Source organism: Bactrocera dorsalis, chromosome 1 (assembly GCF_023373825.1).
Source record: "Bactrocera dorsalis isolate Fly_Bdor chromosome 1, ASM2337382v1, whole genome shotgun sequence".
In the NCBI taxonomy this organism is placed as follows: domain Eukaryota; kingdom Metazoa; phylum Arthropoda; class Insecta; order Diptera; family Tephritidae; genus Bactrocera; species Bactrocera dorsalis.
The window spans coordinates 71,866,457-71,888,027 of NC_064303.1; the positions used below are offsets into that span (position 1 = coordinate 71,866,457).

Consider the following 21,571-nt stretch of genomic DNA (forward strand, 5'->3'; position numbering starts at 1 on the left):
TCTACAATTCCGCATTGAGGCTTTCAATGTAATAATTTACACACTTAATGCTCAAATGCAAGAAGAGGTGATGTATATCACGAAGTTTCACAAAAGTTTTCATTTCTTGCGGATCTAAATAAGTCATTTTCAGAATATGAAAAAGATATCCAATTGCTCTTAGAATCTTACCCAGAAGACTTCAATGAAAACATTCTCGGCGAATTTAATCATTTTCACAAATAAGTTCGAATAAAATATGAATTTTCAGAAATAAAGGTCGCCCATTTCGATCTATATGAAATGATTATTAAAGATAAAGTAAAGTGTGTTTTCCCAAATATAGAAGTGGCGTTTAGAATCTTTTACAGCTTAATTATTACTAACTGCTCTGCTGAACGATCCGTCTCACAACTAAAAAGATTAAAAAACCCGCAAAGAACAAAAATCCGTCCAGACAGGCTTAATTCTTTAGCATTAATGTGTATTGAGGCAGACATACTTCGACAAATAAAATATAAATAAATGTAATTTCGGAGTTTGCTCTGATTAAGGCAAGGAAAAAAATGTTTTAAGTTTTAAATTTTACTTACTACACTTTCTATTTTTATGAACTTTCTTTTTATACTTTCTACCTTCCATTCCATTCCTTTCATTTCCATTTAAGCAATAGAGGGCCTACACAGGCTCTGTGCTTAGGGCCTCGGATACTCTTGACCCGCCACTGTATACAGTATACTACTTTACTGTATCTGCCAGAATACCAAAATGAGACTCCTGACTAACAGAGTCACTAAATTACTAACGGGTGATTTTTTTGAGGTTAGGATTTTCATGCATTAGTATTTGACAGATCACGTGGGATTTCAGACATGGTGTCAAAGAGAAAGATGCTCAGTATGCTTTGACATTTCATCATGAATAGACTTACTAACGAGCAACGCTTGCAAATCATTGAATTTTATTACCAAAATCAGTGTTCGGTTCGATATGTGTTTCGCGCGCGTGTTTTGTTCAGCGATGAGGCTCATTTCTGGTTGAATGGCTACGTAAATAAGCAAAATTGCCGCATTTGGGGTGAAGAGCAACCAGAAGCCGTTCAAGAACTGCCCATGCATCCCGAAAAATGCACTGTTTGGTGTGGTTTGTACGCTGGTGGAATCATTGGACCGTATTTTTTCAAAGATGCTGTTGGACGCAACGTTTACGGTGAATGGCGATCGCTATCGTTCGATGCTAACAAACTTTTTGTTGCCAAAAATGGAAGAACTGAACTTGGTTGACATGTGGTTTCAACAAGATGGCGCTACATGCCACACAGCTCGCGATTCTATGGCCATTTTGAGGGAAAACTTCGGACAACAATTCATCTCAAGAAATGGACCCGTAAGTTGGCCACCAAGATCATGCGATTTAACGCCTTTAGACTATTTTTTGTGGGGCTACGTCAAGTCTAAAGTCTACAGAAATAAGCCAGCAACTATTCCAGCTTTGGAAGACAACATTTCCGAAGAAATTCGGGCTATTCCGGCCGAAATGCTCGAAAAAGTTGCCCAAAATTGGACTTTCCGAATGGACCACCTAAGACGCAGCCGCGGTCAACACTTAAATGAAATTATCTTCAAAAAGTAAATGTCATGAACCAATCTAACGTTTCAAATAAAGAACCGATGAGATTTTGCAAATTTTATGCGTTTTTTTTTTTAAAAAAAGTTATCAAGCTCTTAAAAAATCACCCTTTATTGTGATAATTAGAGACATGAGACAATCGTCTCAAGCAGAATACCGATATAAGTGTTACTATCAAAGCTGACTCCTTTCCTTCACGAAAATAGTATAATACCAACGCACCAATTCGATTTTCGTGCTAAACGTGGCACTTTAGGGCAAGTAAATAGAATTACCAACGAAATCAGGTAAGCATTCGAGCACAGAGAGTACTGTTCAACTATTTTTCTAGATGTAACTCAGGCGTTTGATAAGGTCTGGTATGACGTTTTATGGAAAATCAATAATGTTTTACCTAACGAAACTTTAAAAAAAAAATTCTAAACTTAGCCTAGACAAGAATGCACATCATATGCAATATATAGTATATACATACATACATACATATATATTGCACAATGCAATCATAAACCGATTTGGATGTATGGCATTCAACTGAGACATGTGCAACCAACATTGATATAATACAAAGGTTCAATAAGATTTGAATACTTATTGTTAGGCTTTACCAAGCAAATCCAATAAATAACGAAATATTGAAAAACGTCACGTTATCAATAGTGGACCATATTACTGAAGGTGACACCAGGCTAAAGTCATAGCACTCAACCATCATCTGGCTGCTTTTTATATAATCAGTGCAATATTTCGTAACTGTTATTTCGTTATTTTCTATCTGGAGGAATTTAAAGATAAAAAATCACGATTAAAGTGTACTTTCTATGGACAATTTTTACATGCCTTGGTCCAGTTCTCAATGTTAATATTAAGTGCTAAAATTTTCAGGGAATTTTTTGTAGGGTATTTTCAAGGATTGAAAAAAATTAATAGTTCAAAAAAAAAACACCCTAATGTATATACTAATTAAATATTATCCGAAATGCTTCGCTGAGACACTGCGCCAGGTCAACACCTCTACTCTACCGCGAGTAAACCTTTCGACCTCCATCCATAAAAACTCGACAGCTCCAGCACGTTGGAAAAGGGTTCTCGCCGCCCCGTTCGTCGACACTTGTTTATTAAAATTTAGTTTTATAACGTTTTAATTATACAAATTAAATTACTATTATAATCAAATTGTGCAAATTTGTTTTTATTAAACCTAAATTTTGTATACCTTTATTCATGGTCCTTCGAGCCATAGTGGCAGGCACTATGGATTTTTAAACAAAATAAAATAAAAGAAAATTTGGTGCAGTGCGATGAAGAAGTGGCGAACAATCAGACAAACAAAAAAAATGTTCAAACATAATGTGGTGGCAAAATAAACAAAATCAAAATAAACTACATACATAAGTGCAGTGACTCATCAAAAAAAAAACAAAATGTTTACAAGTACGAGTATATGCAATAACAAAAACTGCGGTGATTAGGGAACCAAATATACCAAATAGTTCCAGCAAACAAACAAACGCGCGAAAACTTAAAAAAAGGAAAAAAAGACAGAAAACAAAAAACAAATGCAGTGACATAAATATATTATAACACAGTGGTACATAAATCTAAATGCATACATGCATGTACATTAGGGTGATTCAAAAAAAAAAAATTTTTTTTTTTTTTTATTGGTACTCGGAAAAATGGGTTCCTAGACACCTCTAAGAAATCCTCTCCAAATATGAGTTTTTAATTGTGACGGGAAGGTCCTCCGCCTGACGGTTTTCTATTTTTTCTTATTATCAGATAGAAAAATTTATATCTGGCTTCCAACTACTTGAAAAAATATCGTGTTAATTAGGTTTTGTAGGAAATTGAATGCTCTAAAATATGGTGGTATTTATGATTTTTTCGTAAACCCAACCGTTTAAAAGATATTAACGGTTGAAATTTGACTATTTTTGGAAAAATTCTTTATTTCTTATTAATTTTATAACTCAATGAAAAAAAATTATTATGAATAGGTTTTTGGAGAGGATTTCTTAGAGGTGTCTAGGAACCTATTTTTCCGAGTACCAATAAAAAAAAACAAAAATTTTTTTTTTTGATCCACCCTAATATGCATTGATGTTTGACGATGAATATCTCGTAAACGCTTAACTTAATCGAAAAATCATGGTAGACCATTTTTATAGAGCAGTAAATTTCCTACAAAACTATGTGTTTCATCATTCTTAATAATTTTTTTTTCATTGAGTTATAAAATTAATAAGAAATAAAGAATTTTTCCAAAAATAGTCAAATTTTAACCGTTAATATCTTTTAAACGGTTGGGTTTGCGAAAAAATCATAAGAGACCATATTTTAGAGCATTCAATTTCCTACAAAACCTAATTAACAAGATATTTTTTCAAGTAGTTGGAAGCGAGATATAAATTTTTCTATCTGATAATAAGAAAAAATAAAAAACCGTTAGGCGGAGGACCTTCCCGTTACAATTAAAAACTCATATTTGGAGATGATTTCTTAGAGGTGTCTAGGAACCCATTTTTCCGAGTACCAATAAAAAAAAACAAAAAATTTTTTTTGAATCACCCTAATGTACATACATATATGTATATATATAACGCAACAAAGAGTGTGGTGACGAAAAACAAACAAAACTGTGCAGTGAACAATCAGAACAAAAACCAAAAAACACTGTGCGCGAATTCCTGCTTTAAAACAAATCTCCCCCCCCCCCCCCACCCCCCCCAAATAAGGCCTCTTCAAGACCGGAGCATACTCATGTAGAACCCCCCAAGGTGATCTAGTTACCGATGCCCAGAGCATACTTAAATTATGTAGGAAACACTTCTCCAACCTGCTGAATGGCAGTGATAGCACAACACCGGGAGAAGGCGAACCCGATTCCCCAATCGATGACGATGGAGCAGACGTTCCATTGCCCGATCATGAAGAAGTTCGAATAGCAATTGCCCGCTTGAAAAACAACAAAGCGGCATGCCGGCCGAGCTATTCAAACACGGCGGCGAAGAACTGATAAGGAGCATGCATCAACTTCTTCGTAAAATATGGTCGGACGAAAGCATGCCCAACGATTGAAATCTAAGTGTGCTCTGCCCAATCCATAAAAAAGGAGACCCCACAATCTGCGCCAACTACCGTGGGATAAGCCTCCTCAACATCGCATATAAGGTTCTGTCGAGCGTATTGTGAAAGATTAAAACCCACCGTCAACAAACTGATTGGACCTTATCAGTGTGGCTTCAGACCTGGTAAATCAACAACCGACCAGATATTCACCATGCGCCAAATCTTGGAAAAGACCCGTGAAAGGAGAATCGACACTCACCACCTCTTCATCGATTTCAAAGCTGCTTTCGACAGCACGAAAAGGAGCTGCCTTTATGCCGCGATGTCTGAATTTGGTATCCCCGCAACACTAATACGGCTGTGTAAGCTGACGTTGAGCAACACGAAAAGCTCCGTCAGGATCGGGAAGAACCTCTCCGAGCCGTTCGATACCAAAAGAGGTTTCAGACAAGGTGATTCCCTATTTTGCGACTTTTTCAACCTGCTTCTGGAGAAAATAGTTCGAGCTGCAGAACTTAATCGAGCAGGTACAATCTTTTATAAGAGTGTACAACTGCTGGCGTATGCCGATGATATTGATATCATCGGCCTCAACACCCGCGCCGTTAGTTCTGCTTTCTCCAGACTGGACAAGGAAGCAAAAGAAATGGGTCTGGCAGTGAACGAGGGCAAGACGAAATATCTCCTGTCATCAAACAAACAGTCGTCGCACTCGCGACTTGGCACTCACGTCACTGTTGACAGTCATAACTTTGAAGTTGTAGATAATTTCGTCTATCTTGGAACCACCGTAAACACCACCAACAATGTCAGCCTAGAAATCCAACGCAGGATAACGCTTGCCAACAGGTGCCACTTCGGACTAAGTAGGCAATTGAGAAGCAAAGTCCTCTCTCGACAAACAAAAACCAAAATCTATAAGTCACTCATAATTCCCGCCCTGTTATATGGTGCAGAGGCCTGGACGATGTCAACAACAGATGAGTCGACGTTGCGAATTTTCGAGAGAAAAGTTCTGCGAAAGATTTATGGTCCTTTGCGTGTTGGCCACGGCGAATATCGCATTCGATGGAACGATGAGCTGTACGAGATATACGGCGACATTGACATAGTTCAGCGAATTAAAAGACAGCGGCTACGCTGGCTAGGTCATGTTGTCCGGATGGACGAAAACACTCCAGCTCTGAAAGTATTCGACGCAGTACCCGCCGCGGGAAGCAGAAGAAGAGGAAGACCTCCACTCCGTTGGAAGGACCAAGTGGAGAAGGACCTGGCCTCGCTTGGAATATCCAATTGGCGCCACGTAGCGAAAAGAAGAAACGACTGGCGCGCTGTTGTTGACTCGGCTATAATCGCATAAGCGGTGTCTACTCCAATTAAGAAGAAGAAACATAAGGAGCACTAGCTACAGAGGCTTTCAGCTCACGGCTGGAACCTTCCATTTAAGAATTATTTACAAGCAATATGTTTTTATGAACTAAAAATATGTGTTAAAAATAAATTTAAAAAGGAAGGATAACTTAAATATATTTTTTTAACTTTGTACTAGATAGGTATTCAGATATTTTAGTGATGTTTACAATAGACGTTATCTATGCTAATATTATAAAGCTGAAAAGTTTGTTTGTTTGAACGCGTTAATCTCCGAAACTACTGGTTCGAATTGAATAATATTGCGACCAATAGGAGCGAAGAAACAATGGTAAATGTGCAAAAAACGGGGGAAATTATTTATCTTTGAGGGCTTCCGTTCCTTGCGCTGCGAAAGCGGTTCAAGATACACAAGAGTTATGTATGAAAGAATTATATCTCTTTTAATGATCTAAATAAAAGTCCGTGAGTACCGTTTTTGTGATAACTAATTTGGTCGAAATTATTTGTTAGAGTTGTATTAATATAATAATATTAATTTTTCTATAGTTATTGTTATTTTCTTCTGTCGTTACATGCAGTATAAAACTATTCAAATTTTTGAGATAATCCGTAATTTTTGTGGTTAGCAGTCATTTTATTATTTTAGATCTTACTCGCTGATGTTCATTCTTGGATTCAGGACTTTACGCAGAAATGTTGTTGAAAATTGGTGATGGTTGTTTAGCTGTTGACGTTGAAGGCTATATATTACTGTCAAGAGAATTTTGTAATTTAGTAGAAAGTGATGTGGATTTCATTGCTAATGTTTTTCCGGAATTTCAACAAAATTTGTGTAGTGATCAGTGGTTGTGTGCAAGAGCAATATTAACACCAAGAAATGAAATAGTAATAGGATCAACACTGATATTTTAAACGAGGTTCAAGGAAAAATTAAGGAATATTTGTCAATGGATACAATTATAGATACGGAATTAAGTACTTCATATCCTGTGGAGTTTTTACATTCACTTGAACTATAGGGTCTACCGTCACATAAACTTCAATTGAAACTAAATATACCAGTAATGCTTATGCGAAATCTAGATGCTCCTCTGCTATGTAATGGAACAAAGCTTCGGATAACAAAATTGGGACAGAACATACTTGGTGCTACTATTTTAACAGGTGTCGGTAAGGGAAATATTGTTATAATACTTCGGATACCAATTATTCCCACTGACTTTCCATTCAAATTTAAAAGGGTTCAGTTTCCCGTCAAGCTTTGCTGTTACTATAAACAAGGCACAAGGACAAACATTACTGGTAGCAGGAGTGCATTTAGAAAACCCATGCTTCTCTCACTTTATGTAGCCTGTTCACGTGTATCTAATGCCCAGAATTCACACATATTTGCACCCGACGGGAAAACTTATAACATGGTATACAAAAATATACTAGATTAACACTCTGTATTTTATTTTTTTAAATTGTTAGAATTCAGAATTATTTATTTTTGTTACGGTGAAATATATTTTAAGATTAGTTGTTGCATTTCAATACGCATATTTTAAAGTGTTGAAACTTCATTGTCTGTAGTAATTTTTAAAAATTGTTGATCTCAGCCAAGCAATAAATTTTAGTTATCATTTTGACTAATTTCTATTATTATACTCTTACCCTTTATCTCTCATACTTATTTAATGGCTCCACTGCGGGCGAAGCCGCGGGTAAAGAGCTAGTTTTTAATAAATCAAGAGCTTTATTATTCTGAAATATACTGGTCCTTGCTGAATTGAAGAAGGGGCATTCATCCAGTAGATGTGTTATGGTTAAGGACGACGAATTGCAATGTGGGCAGGATGAAATGGTTACCATTTAATAAATGGGAATGCGTTAAGGATGTATGACCAAGACGAAGGCGAACGAAGGCTTTTATATCTTAGCAACGGCCTGATGGCGGATAACCAGGTTTTTTCCCCTCTTGGTTGCAGATGGCGTAGTGGTGTTGCACATTCTTCCAAGCATTAGCTTTTATGGCTTTTTGTTTTGAAGCGATAAAATGGTTTATATCCTTTTTTTCGATGTAGTAGAAAACAATCAATGGCTGTTTTACCGCCAATTTGGCGTTTTGATCGGCCCATTCATTTCCGCTAATAAAGGCGTGTCCAGGGATCCAAATAATTTTTATGTTCGTTTTCCCAATTAGTATGTTTCTAATTTGCGCAATGAGGTAGGATTTGTTAGATGTATTTTGGAGAGCTGAGATTGTAGACTTGCTATCAGTACATATTAAAGTTTTTAAGTTAGAGTTTTGTACTAGGGATAGCGCATTATAGATGGCTGCTGCTTCTGCGGTGTATACTGAGCTGTAATTAGGCAGGTGTCCAGCTTTTAACGTATTTCCGACGTTATCAACAATAGCAAAAGACGTGTAGAAGTCGGCTTTCGAAGCGTCAGTAAAAATGAGTTTCCAATCTACGTAGTGTTGCTCAATTTGAACAAACTTTGATATACCCTGGAATTGGTGTTCTTTTTATGATGTTTTTGAAGATGTAGCTTGAATGAAGATTTTTTGAGAAGCCATGGTGGGGCAAAAGAAATAGACTTTTCCTCCGAAAATGGTGCGAAAATTTGCTTTATGTTGCTTTTGGCACAATTGCCGTAGATAGGGAGACCATAATCAATCTTAGATAAAATTAAAGCTCTTGTAATATTCATGAGAGAAGAAATGTGAATTAAACAATATTTTGAAGACAGATACTTAATTATATTAAGCCTAGTTAAGTTAGTTGCTTACGTAGATTTGTACAATGTTCCTTAAAAGTAAGTCTCTTATCGAAAATTAAACCTAGGAATTTAAGACTAGTAGTATTTACAATATTTACATTATTATAGCTTAGATTGAAGTTATTACATTTGTGTTTCCTACATATATGGAATAATTTACATTTGTTTATAGAAATATTTGCACCTGAACAATTTGACCAATTTGAAATACCCGTAAAGATCTTTAAGAAGGTAATTTTTACAGCATTTAGATTATTTTGTTTGGAGAAGATCAGCACATCATCAGCATAAATAATATTCGAAATAAGTTTATGTTTAGAGATTATCGAACTGATTTCGTTAAATGCGATTACAAATAGTATAATAGACAACGGTGATCCTTGTGGTATCCCCTTGTACATATTGTACGTGTTCGAAAAGGTGTTATTGATTTTGGTCATGAATTTCCGATTGATTAGGAAAGATTTAATAAAGTTAAATACTTTTTCGCCAATTTGCCACTTCTGAAGCTGTCGTAGAATAACATGCGAACCAACTCTGTCGAAAGCTTTTTCGAAAGCCAAACTGAGAGTGGATATGTGGTTTCTTTTCGATAAAGCCGTTTTGGCGAAATCGTCAAAATAGAGTAAAGCATCCACAGTGCCTTGCCATACCTTAAATGCCAATTGGTTTCGACTGAGAAGGTTTTTATTTAATGCGAACCACGAGATACGTTTTGATATGATTTTTTCTAATAGTTTTCCCATGCAACAGAGGAGTGATATTGGCCTGTAACCGAGAACATCTGTAGATACTACATTGAATTTAGGGATTGCTACTATCACCGCATTTTTCCAGTTTTGAGGGTAGACACCTTGACATAAAATATTGTTGTACAATTTAATAATTCTATTTTTGAGACTTAAAGGACAGTTTTTCAGCATGGGATATGAAATCCTGTCTGCACCGGGAGACTTGCCTGACATTGAAGATAAAGTGAAATCGAATTCTGCAATGGTTATGTCTGATTCGGTAATAGATGGGGGTGAGTGATCTTTACTGTAACTTCTTCTGAGAAGTTCATTTTTATTTGATACAAACGAAGGATGGAAGTTTGAATCGCTCGAATAATCGGACCATACAGAGGCGAAATGATTAGCTATGTCTTTTGAGTCGAAAATTGGGCCATTTGGAGTGTTTATACATTTAAGATTCACTTACGTATAGGAGCTGAGAGCATTTTTATGTCGGCCCATAATTTCTTGGGATTTGTTAACGGAGTGATAGCATCAGTAAGTTTTTGTAAGCAAGCTCTCTTAGCTTCTTTAATATTTTTCCGAAACACTGCATTGGCTTTTTTGTATTTTATTAGATTATCAATAGAGCGAGTTCTTTTGTAAATTAACCATAGTGATTGTTTTTCTTCTCTAAGTTTAGATAATTCCCTAGACCAGTAAGGCACATGATTTTTGAAGATTTTTTTTACCCGTTTGGGGGATGGAGAGGTGAGCAGAAGTTTTGATTATTTTGGTAATCGTAGCTGTTTCTTTATTTATATTATCAGCTATGGGATTTGCAGCAGACAGATTTTCGCAGAGTTGTTGAAATTTGGACTAATTTGCCTTGTCCAACAGAAATTTTGTCTTCGCCGACCCTTTTCTAGATAAAGGGGTTAATAAGTGGGTTATAATGAGGATGTGATCGCTGTTATGCAGATCAGTTAGTGTTTGGCTGGTAAGTTTGGGGGCGATAGCAGCAGAACAAATGACGAGGTCTACATTCGTGAACGAATTATGTGTAGAAAAATGCGTAGGAGAACCGTCGTTTAAGATTGTCAAGTCTTCCGCTAATATCAGGTCTTCAATGATTTTACCTCTTTGGTTAGTACATGAGGAACCCCAAAGACGGCTCCAGGCATTGAAATCGCCAAGTATAAGTACGGGTGTTTGGATATGTCCGATTATATTGCGTAGTACTTTTATATTCAAGTTTTGGTGTGGTGGAATGTATATTGTTAGGATCGTTAATTTAAATCCAATAAATATTTCTACTGCTATTGTAGAAATATTAAAATATGTAGGGAGAAGTTTGTGTGGGAAATCTTTTTTTACTAAAGTAGCAACACCTTGTTTGTTAGTATGATTTTGTGTTAAGTTGGAGAAATAGGCAGCGTATTGTTTGGGTACAGTAGCTGTACAGTGTGTTTCTTGTAGTGATATAACACGTGGTGATTGTTTTTTATGAGTAATTCTGGGTCAGTGTAATTGTTGTAGAATTCGTTCATATTCCATTGGAAAAAATTGCACATTTATTAATAATATGAGTGACTGAGAAAAAGAGGATGGAGTCATGTGTAGAAGTTCACGCAAGTGAGAAAAGTTCTCAGATCGCCATTCACTTGGGAGTGGCCAGACATGACTCAAGCAGCTCACGACTTCTGGTCTTTGACCAAGTATCCTCTGGGTAGCCTAAGAACATCCGTTTGAAGGCGAGCTAAAGTGAGAAGGCGAAACATCCCCTCCGCAGGGTTGTGCGCTGGGTTTGGGACCCGCCACGTAAAAAATCTTACCAATGAAAAGGAACAACAAGCAGCTTTGCAAAATATGGTCGATCCATAAAAAAGGAGACCCCACCACCTGCGCCAACTACCGTGGGATTAGCCTCAACATCGCATATAAGGTTCTGTCGAGCGTATTGTGTGAAAGCTTAAAACCCACCGTCAACAAACTGATTAGACCTTATCAGTGTGGCTTTAGACCTGCCAAATCAACAACCGACCAGATATTCACCATGCGCCAAGGTCTTTGGAAAAGACCCGTGAAAGGAGAATCGACACACACCACCTCTCCGTCGATTTCAAAGCTGACGTTGAGCAGCACCAAAAGCTCCGTCAGGATCGGGAAGAACCTCTCCGAGCCGTTCGATACCAAACGAGATTTCAGACAAGGCGACTCCCTATCGTGCGATTTCTTCAATCTGCTGCTGGAGAAAATTACTCGAGCTGCAGAACTTAATCGAGCAGGTACAATCTTTTATAAGAGTGTACAACTGCTGGTGTATGCTGATGATATTGATATCATCGGCCTCAACACCCGCGCCGTTAGTTCTGCTTTCTCCAGACTGAACAAGGAAGCAACGCAAATAGGTCTGGCAGTGAACGAGGGTAAGACGAAATATCTCCTGTCATCAAACAAAGAGTCGTCGCAATCGCGACTTGGCTCTCACGTCACTGTTGACAGTCATAACTTTGAAGTTGTAGATAACTTCGTCTATTTAGGAACCAGCATTAACACCACCAACAATGTCAGCCTAGAAATCCAACACAGTATTACTCTTGCCAACAGGTGCTACTTCGAACTGAGTAGGCAATTGAAAAGTGAAGTCCGCTCTCGACGAACAAAGGCCAAATATATATGGTGCAGAGCCTTGGAAGATGACAACAACCGATGAGTCGACGTTGCGAGTTTTCGAGAGAAAAATCCTGCGAAAGATTTATGGTCCTTTGCGTGTTGGCCACGGCGAATATCGCATTCGATGGAACGATGAGCTGTACGAGATATACGACGACATTGACATAGTTCAGCGAATTAAAAGACAGCGGCTACGCTGGATAGGTCATGTTGTCCGGATGTATGAAAACACTCCAGCTCTGAGAATATTCGACGCAGTACCCGCCGCGGGAAGCAGAGGAAGAGGAAGACCTCCACTCCGTTGGAAGGACCAAGTGGAGAAGGACCTGGCTTGGCTTGGAATATCCAATTGGCGCCACGTAGCGAAGAGAAGAAACGATTGGCGCGCTGTTGTTGACTCGGCTATAATCGCGTAAGTGGTGTCTACGCCAGTAAAGAAGAAGAAGATTGAGAAAAATGAGACGAGGGATAATGAGAGTTATTGATCTTCATGGCCAGATGTGGTAATTATATGAGGAGAGACATATTTTGAATAAGTAGGTGGAGCGGGATCGATATTGTCTGTAGAGAGAGAGAGAGTTTGGATGTTAGGAGAATGTGTTGTGGATATTTTAAGAATGAGCGGTATGCTTATTTTGGTTGGGTTTGTTTTTGTTTGGGTAAGCGTTAGGTTAGGAAAGTTTTTTGTTGTTTCTTTTGTAGTTACATTTGGTGAGTTTAGATGGTTATCAATTACGAAATTGTTTTTGTTTTCTTTCATAGTTTCCTTTTGTTGTGGAAGAGAACAAGCTGTTGGGGATTTTAGTACAGTGTCTATGGAAAGTGGTAGGGAAGAAGATGATGAGCGGTAGGAAGTTGCATTTTCTTTTGTAGCAGAAACGAAAGCAGTGTTTGCGGAGGTCGGGGGTAATTGTTGTTTGTAAAGCCTTAGTGCTTCTCGCATTGAGCATTTGTTTTCTGTTTTTATTTTTAGAATATTTTTGGATTGTAAGTATTTAGGACAAGAGCGGGAAGAGGAAGGATGATCGCCAGAACAATTTTCACAAAAGGTGCGGTTGCATGGCGAGGGGAGATGAGGAGGGAAATTGCACATATCGCAGGCAGGATTGCCGTTGCAACGTTTCGTTGTGTGGCCTAGAAGCTGGCAACTTTTACACCTCATGGGGTTAGGGAAATATGCTCTAATACGCATTGTGCGCCATGAGACTACGATTTTTTCTGGAAGTTTGCAGAGGTCAAATGAAAGAAGTACCACTCCACTAGGTCTTTGTTTGCCTTCTATATTTTTAGTGAATTTATAGACAGAAGTAACTCCCTGATCTTTTAAGTTGTCAACAATTTCTTCTTCTGCAATTTCGTTTAGAAATGGGGCGTAAATTGTACCTTTAGAGCATTTCAAATTGTCATGTAATTTTACTTTAATCTCGCAAATGCCATTTAATTTCTTTATTGTTAGAAATTTTTCGGTGATCTTTCGATTTTTAACAAGTAAGAGTAGATTTCATCATGTAATTTGGTGATAGATAAAATTTCCTTACTTATTGATTCTAAACTTTTATGTCAGCGAAACAAGAGTATTTGGAAAGTGTTTTGTTCGAATCTGCTGCAGATATTAGAACAAATTTTGGGCAATCATTTTTAATTTGAGATAGTTCTGGAAAATTTTCAAATGGTTTATACATATGTAAGTTTTTTCCTTTTGGGGTTGGGGCTAGAGGCAAGCAAAGCAAACCCATTTTCCCCAAGGTTAGGCGGCCCTGGGGCCATAATAAAGCAAATGTTCACAAATATGCACTGTTTTTACGCGAGTAACCGCACGATAAAATAAAACGAAAACACGTGCACTTATATGCAAGGAGGAATATGCGAATAAAGAGTAAAACACAAAAGAAAAACCGCGAAAACACGTCCACACAATGAGAGAGATAGTCGAAGACTGTTCACTAGTCTGTAAGAATTTAATGTTCATAGACTTTACTAAATAAATAAATAAATAAATATTTGTGCTTGCATATGTATGTAAATACGTAAGCCAACATAAATATGAGCGGTCAACACTTGCAATATTTTTACTGGCCATGCCACTCGGAAAAAAAATATATTGCACCCCCCCTTACACAAGCTGCTCGAACGGTCAGGTTGAGAGCTTCCATTCTACTCTACAGGAGATTATGCGTTGTCTGCAAACAGAGAAAACCCACCGATCGTTCCAAGAACTTTTGGAATAATCAATCAAAGAATATAACTACACTATTCATTCATCAATTTCATCCTAATTATATTGGCACCCACTACAAAAACCCAACAAATTGACAAATAATAATGGATATCTATCAATTAAGACAGGAGAAGGAAGGACAAACAACCATTATGATAAACCCTACATTTTATCAACTTAACCAAATCTGAGGAAGACGGCATTCAATTCATTAAACACACCTATCAGGTTAACAACGATATATCGCTTTTACGCAATCACGTGGACGACATTGGACAGATAATTTTTTCAAGCAAGTTAAGCATAATACCAACAGATATACTGACATCTACAGAACTAAATCTCATTACCGATTTCGAAAGCTATAACCACATAAAAACAGCAGTACTTTTCTACGATAACACGATCATTATAACCGTCCTCATATCCCAATATTCCAACAGCATCCTATCCCAAATCAAAATATAACCTCTTCCCAATATAAACAATAAATGATTAGTTTGAGACAAATACGATGTATTAGTAGATGATGATAATAATATGTACAGACAAATTATTAAACAAAGAGGAACTTTTTTAATAAAATTTAAAAATTGTGAAATAAGTTTATCTAAAAGATCATGTCACAGAATGTAATAACCAAAATTAAAGAAAATACAAATTTTACTAACAAAGAATTAAGGCTGGAGACTTTATATAATATGTGAAATAACTCCAACATGAAAATAACATTGAATTTTTGTTAAATAAGAGACATTTTCTCAGTAATTAAGTTGTGATGTAATAATAATTTTTATACCCTGAACAGGGTATATTAAGTTTGTCACGATGTTTGTAACACCCAGAAGGAATCGTCGGAGACCCTCTTCTTCTTCTTAATTGGCGTAGACACCGCTTATGCGATTATAGCCGAGTCAACAACAGCGCGCCAGTCGTTTCTTCTTTTCGCTACGTGGCGCCAATTAAAAATTCCAAGCGAGGCCAGGTCCTTCTCCACTTGGTCCTTCCAACGGAGTGGAGGTCTTCCTCTTCTTCTGCTTCCCGCGGCGGGTACTGCGTCGAATACTTTCAGAGCTGGAGTGTTTTCGTCCATCCGGACAACATGACCTAGCCAGCGTAGCCGCTGTCTTTTAATTCGCTGAACTGTGTCAATGTCTTCGTATATCTCGTACAGCTCATCGTTCCATCGAATGCGATATTCACCGTGGCCTACGCGCAAAGGACCATAAATCTTTCGCAGAACTTTTCTCTCGAAAACTCGCAACGTCGACTCATCTGTTGTTGACATCGTCCAGGCCTCTGCACCATATAGCAAGACGGGAATTATGAGTGACTTATAGATTTTGGTTTTTGTTTGTCGAGAGAGGACTTTGCTTCTCAATTGCCTACTTAGTCCGAAGTGGCACCTGTTGGCAAGAGTTATCCTGCGTTGGATTTCTAGGCTGACATTGTTGGTGGTGTTAATGCTGGTTCCTAAATAGACGAAATTATCTACAACTTCAAAGTTATGACTGTCAACAGTGACGTGAGTGCCAAGTCGCGAGTGCGACGACTGTTTGTTTGATGACAGGAGATATTTCGTCTTGCCCTCGTTCACTGCCAGACCCATTTCTTTTGCTTCCTTGTCCAGTCTGGAGAAAGCAGAACTAACGGCGCGGGTGTTGAGGCCGATGATATCAATATCATCGGCATACGCCAGCAGTTGTACACTCTTATAGAAGATGGTACCCTTTCTGTTGAGTTCTGCAGCCCGAACTATTTTCTCTAGAAACAGGTTGAAAAACTCGCACGATAGGGAATCACCTTGTCTGAAACCCCGTTTGGTATCGAACGGCTCGGAGAGGTCCTTCCCGATCCTGACGGAGCTTTTCGTGTTGCTCAACGTCAGCTTACACAGCCGTATTAGTTTTGCGGGGATACCAAATTCAGACATCGCGGCATAAAAGCAGCTCCTTTTCGTGCTGTCGAAAGCAGCTTTGAAATCGACAAATAGGTGATGAGTGTCGATTCTCCTTTCACGGGTCTTTTCCAAGATTTGGCGCATGGTGAATATCTGGTCGGTTGTTGATTTACCAGGTCTGAAGCCACACTGATAAGGTCCAATCAGTTTGTTGACGGTGGGCTTTAATCTTTCACACAATACGCTCGACAGAACCTTATATGCGATATTGAGGAGGCTTATCCCACGGTAGTTGGCGCAGATTGTGGGGTCTCCTTTTTTATGGATTGGGCATAGCACACTTAAATTCCAGTCGTTGGGCATGCTTTCGTCCGACCATATTTTACAAAGAAGCTGATGCATGCACCTTATCAGCTCTTCGCCGCCGTGTTTGAATAGCTCGGCCGGCAATCCATCGGCCCCTGCCGCTTTGTTGTTTTTCAGGCGGGCAATTGCTATTCGAACTTCTTCATGGTCGGGCAATGAAACGTCTGCTCCATCATCATCGATTGGGGAATCGGGTTCGCCTTCTCCAGGTGTTGTGCTATCACTGCCATTCAGCAGGTTGGAGAAGTGTTCCCTCCATAATTTAAGTATGCTCTGGGCATCGGTAACTAGATCACCTTGGGGGGTTCTACAGGAGTGTGCTCCGGTCTTGAAACCTTCTGTAAGCCGCCGCATCTTTTCGTAGAATTTTCGAGCATTACCCCTGTCGGCCAGCTTATCCAGCTGTTCGTACTCACGCATTTCGGCCTCTTTCTTCTTCTGTCTGCAAATGCGTCTCGCTTCCCTCTTCGACTCTCGGTATCTATCCCATCCCGCACGTGTTGTGGTCGATCGTAACGTTGCGAGGTAGGCAGCCTGTTTTCTCTCCGCTGCGACACGGCACTCCTCGTCGTACCAGCTGTTCTTTTGCACTTTCCGAAAACCAATGGTTTCGGTTGCAGCTGTACGTAAGGAGTTTGAAATGCCGTCCCACAGTTCCCTTATGCCGAGTTGTTGACGAGTGCTCTCAGAGAGCAGGAGTGCAAGCCGAGTAGAGAATCGTTCGGCTGTCTGTTGTGATTGCAGCTTCTCGACGTCGAACCTTCCTTGTGTTTGTGCTGCACAGAGGCGGGTGCGAATTTTGGCTGCAACAATATAGTGATCCGAGTCGATGTTAGGACCTCGGAGCGCACGCACATCTAAAACACTGGAGACGTGTCTTCCGTCTATCACAACATGATCGATCTGGTTGGTAGTTTTTCGATCCGGAGACAGCCAGGTAGCTTGATGGATCTTCTTATGCTGGAATCTAGTACTACAGATAACCATATTTCGGGCCCCGGCGAAGTCGATCAGCCTCAACCCATTTGGGGATGTTTCGTCGTGGAGGCTGAATTTACCGACCGTAGTACCAAAGATACCTTCTTTGCCCACCCTGGCGTTGAAGTCGCCAAGCACGATTTTTACATCGTGACGGGGGCATCTCTCATAAGTGCGCTCCAAGCACTCATAAAAGGCATCTTTGGTCACATCGTCCTTCTCTTCCGTCGGGGCGTGGGCGCAAATCAGCGATATGTTGAAGAACCTCGCTTTGATGCGGATTGTGGCTAGACGTTCATTCACCGCAGTGAATGATAGTACTCGGCGACGGAGTCTCTCTCCCACCACGAATCACACACCAAACCTGCGCTCCTTTATATGGCCACTGTAGTAAATGTCACAAGGACCTACTCGTCTCTGTCCTTGTCCCGTCCATCGCATTTCTTGGACGGCGGTGATGTCAGCCTTTGTTTTCACGAGGACATCAACCAGCTGGGCAGTGGCACCTTCCCAATTAAGGGACCGGACATTCCAGGTGCATCCCCTCAAATCATAGTCCTTATTTCGTTTGCCATGGTCGTCATCAAAAGGGGGGTCTCTCATCCGAGGCTGTGTTTGCTTTTTCATTGGGGGTGTTTTTTTTACGTGGCGGGTCCCAAACCCAGCGCACAACCCTATGCAGGGGATGTTTCGCCTTCTCACGTTAGCTCGCCTTCAAACGGATGTTCTTAGGCTACCCAGAGGATACTTGGTCAAAGACCGGAAGTCGTGAGCTGCTTGAGTCACATGTAAAAGAATCGTTTCTGGCCACTCCCAAGTGAATGGCAATCAGAGAACTTTCCTCACTTGCGTGAACTTCTACACATGACTCCATCGGAGACCCTATAAAGTATATATATAAATGATCAGTATGTTGAGCTGAGTCGATTTAGCCATGTCCGTCTGTCTGTCCGTCTGTTCGTCCGTCCGTCTGTCCGTCCGTCCGTCCGTCTGTCTGTCTGTATATATACGAACTAGTCCCTCAGTTTTTAAGATATCCTTGTGAAATTTTGCAAGCGTCATTTTCTCTTCAAGGAGCTGCTCATTTGTCGGAACTGCCGATATCGGACCACTATAACATATAGCTGCCGTATAAACTGAACGATCGGAATCAAGTTCTTGTATGGAAAACTTTCGCATTTGACGTGCTTTCTTCACGAAATTTGGCATGGATTACTGCTTAAGGTAACAATATAATCTCCGAAGAAATTGTTCAGATCGGTTAACTATAGCATATAGCTGTCATACAAACTGAACGATCGGAATCAAGTTCTTGTATGGAAAACTTTCACATTAGACAAGATATATTCACGAGAATTGGTATAGATTATTTTCTTAGGCAACTATGTAATCGCCGAAGAAATTGTTTAGATCGGTTTACTATAGCATATAGCTACCATACAAACTGAGCGATCGGAGTCAAGGACTTGTATGGAAAACTTTCGCACTTGACGTGCTATCTTCACGAAATTTGGCATGGATTACTGCTTAAGGTAACAATATAATCTCCGAAGAAATTGTTCAGATCGGTTAATTATAGCATATAGCTGTCATACAAACTGAACGATCGGAATCAAGTTCTTGTATGGAAAACTTTCCCATTTACCAAGATATATTCACGAAATTTGATACAGATTATTTTCTAAGGCAACTACGTAATTTCCGAAGAAATTGTTCAGATCGAATTACTATAGCATATATACAGTGCGCGTCAAATGAAAGTATAATTTTAGTTTTGGTTAATTTTTTTCAAGATAAAACTGAATTTTACTACAGATTTAATAAATTTGTATTTACTAAGGGAATTTCTGTTATGGTGAAATTTTTTTTTCTGTTCTTAGTAAAAAATTGTAGAGAATCGGATCTTAATTGTAGAAGATGGGAATAAGTGTGAAACGTATGAAAAAATTTAAGAAAAATATTCCATTTCGATCAGAGAGGAAATAAGAAAGATTTTTGAATACTCCAAGAAAAGAAAAACATGCAAGACTCAATACGGTGGAGGTCCAAAGTCCAAAATTTCTATACACGCTGAGCGACTTGTACGAGAAAAGCTCCTGAAAACCCTAAAATTTTATCGCGGGAGTTGATTAAAAGTTTTGGTTTGGATGTTTTCATTAGTACAATGAAAAGAAAACTACAAACATAAAGTTTTAAAAATTATATCGCAAAAAAATGACCTATGTTTTCCATTTCGAGTAGGAAAAAAGGACTAGAGTTTGCAAAACAATAACCAAATGTGCCAACCACAATTTGAGATAAAGTAATTTGGTCCGATTAATTCAAATTCGAGCTAAGGAGTTAAAAAATATGTAAGGGAGTGGGGTGTAAACCTTCTGATCGCTTAAAAACACAGTGCATATAATCATCAGTGAAGCATGGAGGATGTTCTCTCATGGTTTGGGGCCGTTTTTCAAAATTTGGTATAGGTAGTGTATTTAAAATCGATGGCCGAATGACGGTTGCTTCACATGTTGACATTCTTAGCAAAAATTTGAAAATAAATGCGGAAAAAGTGAACTTGGGGTTGTTTATCTCCCAATAAAATAACGACCCCCAACGCACATTTCGCCTGACTACTCGATTTTTTGAAGAAGGCTTAAAGAAAAACTGGCCTGGTCGAAGCGTGAACTTGAAATGTTTCCAATTAAAATATTAGAAATTTGGTTCGAGGCATACCAAAACGTCTTTCTGCAGTAATACAAAATAAAGAAGGCAATATTAATTACTAAATTTACTTTTAAACCAAACGTTTTGAATTTTTTCAAAATTTATACTTTCATTTGACCAATTTTATTTAACAGCCCTTTTTTTAACGTGGAACAAAATTTTTTTCTTTCTATTCCGGAAAAAATATACATTAATTTATAATTTGTTACTTAAATACCTATGTAAATGTCACATTAATGTATGAATTATTAATTGTTTATTTTAATAAAACTGCTTTCAAATAACGTATATGAAATTTATACTTTCATTTGATGACTAGTGTACATGCGCATGTACATTAGTGATGAGCCATATTTCACTACCGATGATTTTTCACTGTGATTGAAAGATCGCATATCGCAACTGCGATCACATTTTATAAATAGCAGTTCGCTTCTATGAACTGCAATTGTGATAGCAGTTCGAACCTGTGAATTGCGATAAAAGTTCGATTTTGTGAAATGCGATTGCGATAGCAGTTCACAATAAACTTGTGAAACTGTGATCTTTTAATAGTACAGTACTTGCGATCACAATAGCAAATAGCAGAAAAGTAGACGTTTTCTTCAGAGTATTGTATATATACCTTGTATATGAGTATATGCTATTTTTCGTCTTAGCGGTTTGAAGTTTTGAGTGTAACGTTATTACAATTATAATAATGGTAGGAAATGTATCAAGGAAAAGAAGTGAAGTATAGCAGATGTTTGAAGTGGTAAATGAACCATCCTACCATATAAACCATCTTTAACAAATTTAAAAAAAACATGAAAAGAAAATAGAAATGTGGTTACCTGTAGTACTAGATTCCAGCATAAGAAGATACATCAAGCTACCTGGCTGTCTCCGGATCGAAAAACCACCAACCAGATCAATCATGTTGTGATAGACGGAAGACACGTCTCCAGTGTTTTAGATGTGCGTGCGCTCTAAGGGTTAACATCGAGTCGGACCACTATATTGTTGCAGCCAAAATTCGCACCCGCAAAACACAAGGAAGGTTCGACGTCGAGAAGCTGCAATCACAACAGACAGCCGAAAGATTTTCCACTCGACTTGCACTCCTGCTCTCTGAGCGCACTCGTCAACAACTCGGTATAAGGGAACTGTGGGACGGCATTTCAAACTCCTTACGTACAGCTGCAACCGAAA

The 21,571-nt window shown here is 38.6% G+C and overlaps 2 protein-coding genes across 12 annotated transcripts in view; both read right to left on the bottom strand.

Moving 5' to 3' along the window:
* Positions 1–4,311, bottom strand: part of LOC125780363 (zinc finger BED domain-containing protein 4-like) — a 298,323-nt gene extending 294,012 nt beyond the window's left edge. The window contains exon 1 of one of the 2 annotated variants that reach the window (XM_049462645.1): positions 4,070–4,311. The gene's annotated coding sequence lies outside the window, so the exon portion shown is untranslated. Of the gene's footprint in view, positions 1–3,974 lie in introns of both variants that reach the window. The other variant, XM_049462646.1, reaches the window with a different exon arrangement.
* Positions 1–21,571, bottom strand: part of LOC105222100 (electroneutral sodium bicarbonate exchanger 1) — a 762,556-nt gene that overhangs the window by 676,588 nt on the left and 64,397 nt on the right. The window lies entirely within an intron of this gene.